Source organism: Salminus brasiliensis, chromosome 5 (assembly GCF_030463535.1).
Source record: "Salminus brasiliensis chromosome 5, fSalBra1.hap2, whole genome shotgun sequence".
NCBI classification, from domain to species: domain Eukaryota; kingdom Metazoa; phylum Chordata; class Actinopteri; order Characiformes; family Bryconidae; genus Salminus; species Salminus brasiliensis.
Window position 1 is genome coordinate 6422267 of NC_132882.1, and position 6777 is coordinate 6429043.

The window sequence follows — 6777 nt, forward strand, 5'->3', positions numbered from 1 at the left end:
AGTAAGACCACAGTAACATTAGCCAAATCATATGAACACATTAACAGCTGAAGTTAGCCATTAGCCTAGCATGTACTCCAGCTCACTTGCCACGTTTCCACCTCCTCCTGCTTTGCTTTCGGGGGCCCCCATTTTGACCAGCAGGCTCGTGCCACACTGTAGACTGAAGCAAGCCTATGGGGCAAATCTTCTCACAGTCTGAGTAAGGGTAGGGATTGTGGCTGGGTCTTTAGAGATAGAGATGGCATACATTAGGTGGACCAGTTGTGGAGGCAGGGGAATCATGAACATGGAGAGCAGTGTGCCATGGCCAGTTTTGAGAATCATTTTTCTAGATAAAGCCGAATGCGAAAGCGGTATGTGCATATATGCAGAGCACATTGAGGGTAGGGTCACTGTTTATAACCCCTTAATGCAGCATGGCTTATCACACACTAAGGTGTATTACTCAGTAATTACGGGGACTTTTGTACCAACTGCTGGGCCTATTCTTTGGTAATAGAAGTTTGTAGGAACACTTTCAGACCAATGGTGAGACTTTTTTTCTGAGATTCGGTGGTAAGCCGACATATTTTTATACAAAGTCATACAGTTTAAAAAGAACACACAACCAGCTACCAGACTGTGCTTATGCTACGTTTTTCAGTAATTCATTGAGGCTGTTCTTTAAGACCTCTGGCTTTTTTGAATTGCAATTCTCTGACGTCACGTCAACAGGGTGGAGCATAGAGAACAGGGTTCTTCAGTACTGGTCCCAAAGTGCTGTTGTCTAGCACAGTTTGGTGACTTCTGAGAGTTAAGATGGCTGTCAACATACACCGTAAGCCGCAGGGATCTCTGGATGAAGATTAATATGGAAACCATTATGCAGGTTTCGCTGTGTGTGTGCGTAATGTTGATTCTTACCATTAAGTGCACATTAAACAGTATCATCGTTGGTAAAGATGTCATTTGCGTCTTCATTAAAGATGCCATTTGCATTAACGAGTCACGCTGGCATGTAGTTATGCAAAGCAGTGGGGAATACGGGTTTAGTTTACTGTTGACAATTCTTTTGTTGCACTACGTATATTCTTTTAAAAGGTATTCCTTGATTAAAATGCATAATTTCCAGCTAAAAGTCCACTAATGACACCCCCCAGCAAAAAGGCTAATATGTAAATAACATGATATCAGCATGTACTGCTCAACAGAACTCAATGTGTCTTTAAACTGGTAAAAATAAACAGTTTTAAATAATAAATTAATAAAGATGCTGTTACCTTAAGCAGAAACATTAAAACCATTCTGAGATTTTGGGACTTGATGATCACTGACCAGTGATCATAAGTAAATCATAAGCAATTAAAAAAAACAAAAAAACATTGCTATTATGTTCTATTTCTTTTGAAAAAAATATATTTTTAATTCGGTGGAAAGAAATGAGCCATGAAACAGTGCACAGTTCAGCCATAAGCACCGCCTGCACCGCCTGCCTAATATTGAGTAGGTCCCTGTTGTGCTGCCACTAAGGATCTGACCCATGGAGGCATGAACTCATGCCATCGAGACTTCCCAAGACCTCTGAAGGTGTCCTATGGTATCTGGCACCAAGACTTACAATAGCAGCAAGTCCTGCAAGTTGTAAGATGGCTTAGCGCCAGTTTACAGGTTGTCCCTTCTTGGAGCACTTGTGGTAGGTACTGACCACTGCATGTCCGGAACTCCATACAAGACCTGCCTGATGTTTTGGAGGTGTTCTGACCCTTCAGTCGTCTAAAACATCACCGTTTGGTGGCTCAGATTCTCAATCTTGCCCAATTTTCTTGCTTTTAACATCAACATTACCTTCAAGAACTGACTGTTCACTTGCTGCCTAATATAGCCACCCCTTGACAGATGCCACTGTAGATGATTTGTAGAAGATTTGGGTGCTAAGACTCACCTTTGCGAGCCATTTCAGATTCTTCCTTTAGTTACGGAAAGTTTAGGGAAGCTGTTGTAAATTCTCCATATTTACATGCCAGATCATTTAGATAATTAGCAATGAATATAGATATTCAGCTCTTTATTTAATCTGTTAATTTAGCAGCTTGCAGAGCCCGGGTATTAAACCCACAACCCTGTCACCAATAGCCTGGAGCTCTAACTGCTGAGTCACCACTGCCCCAAAGAGAAGATGTGGAGCAAAGGCAGTTCATCTGGATAAAGCAACATTGTTTCTGCCCGGTTTCCAACCGGGGGACTTTCGCGCGTGAGGCGAACGTGATAACCATTACACTACAGAAACTCCAAAATAAGGAGGTGCACCATTCCTGGAGGTACTGCCATACCAGGTTGATGCATGGAGTGGAAGGAGCAAGCTCTTCTTTCGGCTCCCGGGTTCAAAAATCAATTTGATATATTGTCCTCATATAGAGGACTTATCAGATATTAAACTGATAAGAACAGATACTACACTGGATCTTTTTAATACAGTAAACAAGCTGGACAGCATCTGATGACTTGATTGACTGAAGCATATTGACTGACCCAAGCCCTGTAGCAGCCAAGACCACTGTAAACCACCTCAGTGAGATAACAGAAATACCTGTTAATTAATTAATATTCCTAGAAACTAGTTAATAAAGTAATTAGCGTTACATTATTAGCTTTTGGGAAGCTCACCTCGGTATAATAAGCCTTTGAAGAAGAAGTGTGTCTGTTTGGAAGATGTTTTTTTGGACATTTTGCTGTGCATTTTGCTTTGTTTTACCGTTCTGGCTCATTAGTACCCAGTGCACTGTCCTGTAATGATTGATGCATTTTATCAGTAACTTTAGTAAAGTAGAGAAATGCCTAAATTTAAATGAGGCCTACGTATTTACAGCAATCCAGAATTTGCATGAAAATCTACAGCTTTAACTGTACTTCACTTTTAACTGACCAGGAACCTTGCAATGTGCGGACAGCCCTTCAAAAAAAAAAGCATGGCATCTTTTTAAACAAACAGACATATATAGAAATGTAATTTAATGTAAAATAAAAATGTCTGTCCTGTCTATTACAAGCCGCTGTGGTGCTGAGGGATATCTCCCTCTTCTCCACTTCCATTTGTTCCCGCCTCTTGGCCGCTCTAGCTGTTTCATCAGTTTCTATGCTGCTTAATAATGAACGTGCGGGCCGTGATGAAGTGCATCTGTGGGGAGTGAGGCCTGCTCTTGATTTACGTCCGGTTCATTACAGGAGAGCCAGCGCTTGGTCTTTTCCTCCACCACTCTTCTTTTTTTCCCTTTTCCTAGGTTCTTTTTTACCTCCAAACCAAGCGTGGTGACGAAGGCCTGCGCTGGATTTATGGCCGCCTCCCATCTTCCTCTGCTTGCGCCGGCGTTTATGCGCCATCCGTGTGATCATACAGCAATGTTAGCAACCTGCTGCGCCATCCTTCATAAAGAAACATTCCTGAACAGCAGCTTGTCTCAGAGAGTAGCTGGTGGGGGAGTGGCATAACCATGTGGAGGCGCCTAGCCCTAAGCCATCTGCAAACTGTGAGATAACGGCAGGCTTACAGCATATGTTTACAGTTATGTTCAGATTTACATATGTTCATCTGGAAGACACTTTTCTCCGAAGCAAGTGGACAACAACTTCGATGCAGGTGCTGCACGACTATGTTTCCATTTCGGGAATAGTGCAAGACCGTTGTGGGAGGTGGGAGAAGAAGCCACAGTGCAAGGTATAGAAGCTACGAAGTAGCAGAGCGGGAAGTTAACGGGTATAGAGGAAGCATGGCAGCAATGTGCAATGGAAAGGATGATACCAGGATAAGACACCATAATGCAGGCCATAATGTTATCGACATTTATTGCAAATTACACAAGTGAGATGGCATGGGATGAGATGCCTATAAAATCCCTATCATTGTGTATTGTGTGTCTAATTATACGATAAAGGCAATGTGTTACAATGTAATGACCACATTTTCCATGACCATGAGCGAAGAGCGTCTGCTAAATGCCTTACATGTAAATATTAATGTAGCCTGACCAAATGCAGGGCTCACAGCCATTTCAGAGTTGGCACTATCATCATGAGATCGCAGGTGATACCACAGCTAGTCCGTGGCCGGAAGTCCCAGAGACTACAAACACATGACGTTAGCATCATTAGCTTACAGAGACATTGGCAGTTAGTGTTCTCCAAGCGCAGTCAGCTGTAAAATGATGTGTGTCAACAGCAGCTTGAAAAGATGTAGTGGGGTCTCAAAGTGGTCTGTTGCGCTGCTATTACAGTGGACTATGGCGCTGCCACTGTAATCCGAGGATCGCTGGGTTGAATCCCAGCTTGCCATTAGCAGTCAGAGTCCGAGAGAGCACAGGAGATCAAAACTGGTCTGGCTTTCTCAGGGGTGGGTTGATGGCACTTCCTTCCCTTCCTTCCAGGAGTGATGTACTCCTGGTGTGATGATGGCCAGCACAGGCATCTATTAGCTGTTGTGTCAGAGATGGGAGGCATGCTGGCTACCTAACACTGCTGTGCTCAGTGGCAGTTCAAAAGGAGGCGGTGGCTGGCTTTACGTGTATTGAAGGAGGCATTGCTAGTGATAGGGGGAGTTCACATAAACATGGATTGGGTAATTTGTGTTATATATTGGATAGAAAGGAGAAGGAGTACATGCTAGTTTTACCCTCTCAGCCCTGGTGACCATAAAGAACCATGTTTGTTAACCTGTTCTTAATGTAAAGGTTCTTTACCAATATAAAGGTTCTTCTTCTATGGTATCACTTACAGAACCAAGAGTGTAGACGTACTTTAAAAAGGAGTATCTGAAAGGGTAATAGAAATAGTACAATTCCATTACTGTTTATCATTTTATTTACAAAAGCATTATCATGGCAAAAGTTATAGATTGTATGTCTGCCTTTAAATTTTATTTCTCATATTTGTCCTTTTTTCTGCTAATTATGTACTGCCAATTAATCCACATGTTCGTAGCTCCCCCTGGCACTAGCAGTGCACCCGGCACTAGCAGGGTAAAGACTTCCTGCCTCTTTTCAAACTGCTGCCGAAGCACTGTGTCTACCACACCTGCCAACAGGCACCTGTACCTGCCAACATCGCTTAAGAGTGATGAGGGTAAAGAGCACCATCTACCCACCTGGAGCGAGTACGGTCAATTGTGCTCTCTCAGACTCAGGATTTGAACTTGCTCCCCCTCCTGGGCCATAGTGGTGGCACATCAGACCACTCAGAGCCCCCCAGTATGCCTGCCTTTGGACTTACAGAGCCTGTTAAAATCCTTAATTTGAGGGCTGTTAATGCTTATATCACTTCACACTCGTCTGTTCTCATTAGGCTACAGGCCAGTGCTTAGGAACACACTTTTGGAGGCCATCCTGCAGTGATTTTGAGTGGACTTTCATCTGTAACGGTCATCCTGGTTCATGTAGTGAGTTGTCATTGCCTAAGAGAGCCCAGTCTCCCTGCACCACCTTTCTTGACTTCAGCGCTGACTCCGAAACCTCATATTTTGTGTCATTTTCCACTGCAGGAGCTGCTGCTTTGTGCTCGAACGTCTCTGATCTCCCTGAAATCTCCCTGAAGCCTTGGGTCAACAAATGACTCTGTTAATTAAACTGTTTGAAGGATCTAAACCAAGTCGCAGGTAGATCAAACGCTTTTTGTTGCGGCTTTGATGATTCATTTAATGCGGTGCAAAGCCTTCACAGAGAGTGTGTGTGGATGGGTGTGCCGCAGCCCTGCCGGGCCTGCAGCTCACCTGCAGTCTGCAGAGTGGCGACCTGAGCGGCCCGTTGGACGAGCAGAGACACATCTCCTTGCCCCGTGGAGGCTGAAATTGTTGCAATTTAAAAAAAAGCCAAATGGACCCAGGTGAGGCCATCGATTTTGGCTCACTGAGGAGTCCAGGACAGCAATTGATGTCAAATCTGTTCAAAAATGAGTTCTTGGCCAGGCGGCCAGCTTGTCAGAGTAGCCATTGTTGTCAGGGAGCAAGCAGGGCGGCTGAGTGTGGGACAAGCTCACCCAGGCACGGTCAATATGAGTCTGTCAGGCAGCTGCCAATGGCTTGGCTCGCTTTGGAGGTTGCCAATTAGTATGCCCCCTTTTCCACAGCCCGCAGAGAGCTGCGGGAAAGCACCCGACACACCTGTCAATATTTACTGTTCCGACGAAATGCATCATTCAGCGCCATCTGCTCCAGGTCTGTGTGCACTCAGGGATCTGAAGTGATGACACTTATGATGGCCCCATACGAACTGGTGTAATCAATTAATAAGCTCTGAAAAACTGAAGGCAGGGGTTTAACATTGAGCATACTGTAGGTGCAAAAATGAAAGCCTGTATCATTAAACACCTGATCCTTGCTTTTCTTTCTGCTATGTAAACCTGATTTACATGTGGTTGGTATAGCGTAGTGGATAACTGCACACTGTCATACAGTGTTGCTAAGGTTATGTGGCCTCTGTTTTTTAATGGTAATACACATGCACTTAAATGATAAATGACATGTGGAGCATAGCACATTTATTTTTGTTTAATGCAAGGACTTTGTCTCATGTTAAATATTGTATGGCATATGCATAGTCATTAGGGATGTGTATTGGCAAAACTGATATAAAAAAAAAAAAACTGATGTAAAAGATATCTGTATCTTAATACAGGGGTTACCATCCAATATATAGCAATTAAAAAAATCTAATCTAATTTTGATAAAACTATAATATAGTATAAAAACACCATCATCTGCATAAAATCTGAGTAAAAGAATAGTTTTATCCAGAACAGTGGGATCTGAAG

The 6777-nt window shown here is 43.4% G+C and overlaps 2 non-coding genes across 2 annotated transcripts; both read right to left on the reverse strand.

Moving 5' to 3' along the window:
- Window positions 1–2196: 2196 nt before the first annotated feature.
- Window positions 2197–2269, reverse strand: trnav-cac (transfer RNA valine (anticodon CAC)). The gene has a single exon. It is a non-coding gene; the product is annotated as a tRNA-Val (tRNA).
- Window positions 2270–2278: 9 nt separating this feature from the next.
- Window positions 2279–2469, reverse strand: LOC140556667 (U2 spliceosomal RNA). The gene has a single exon (XR_011979748.1). It is a non-coding gene; the product is annotated as a U2 spliceosomal RNA (small nuclear RNA).
- Between the last annotated feature and the right edge of the window lie 4308 nt (window positions 2470–6777).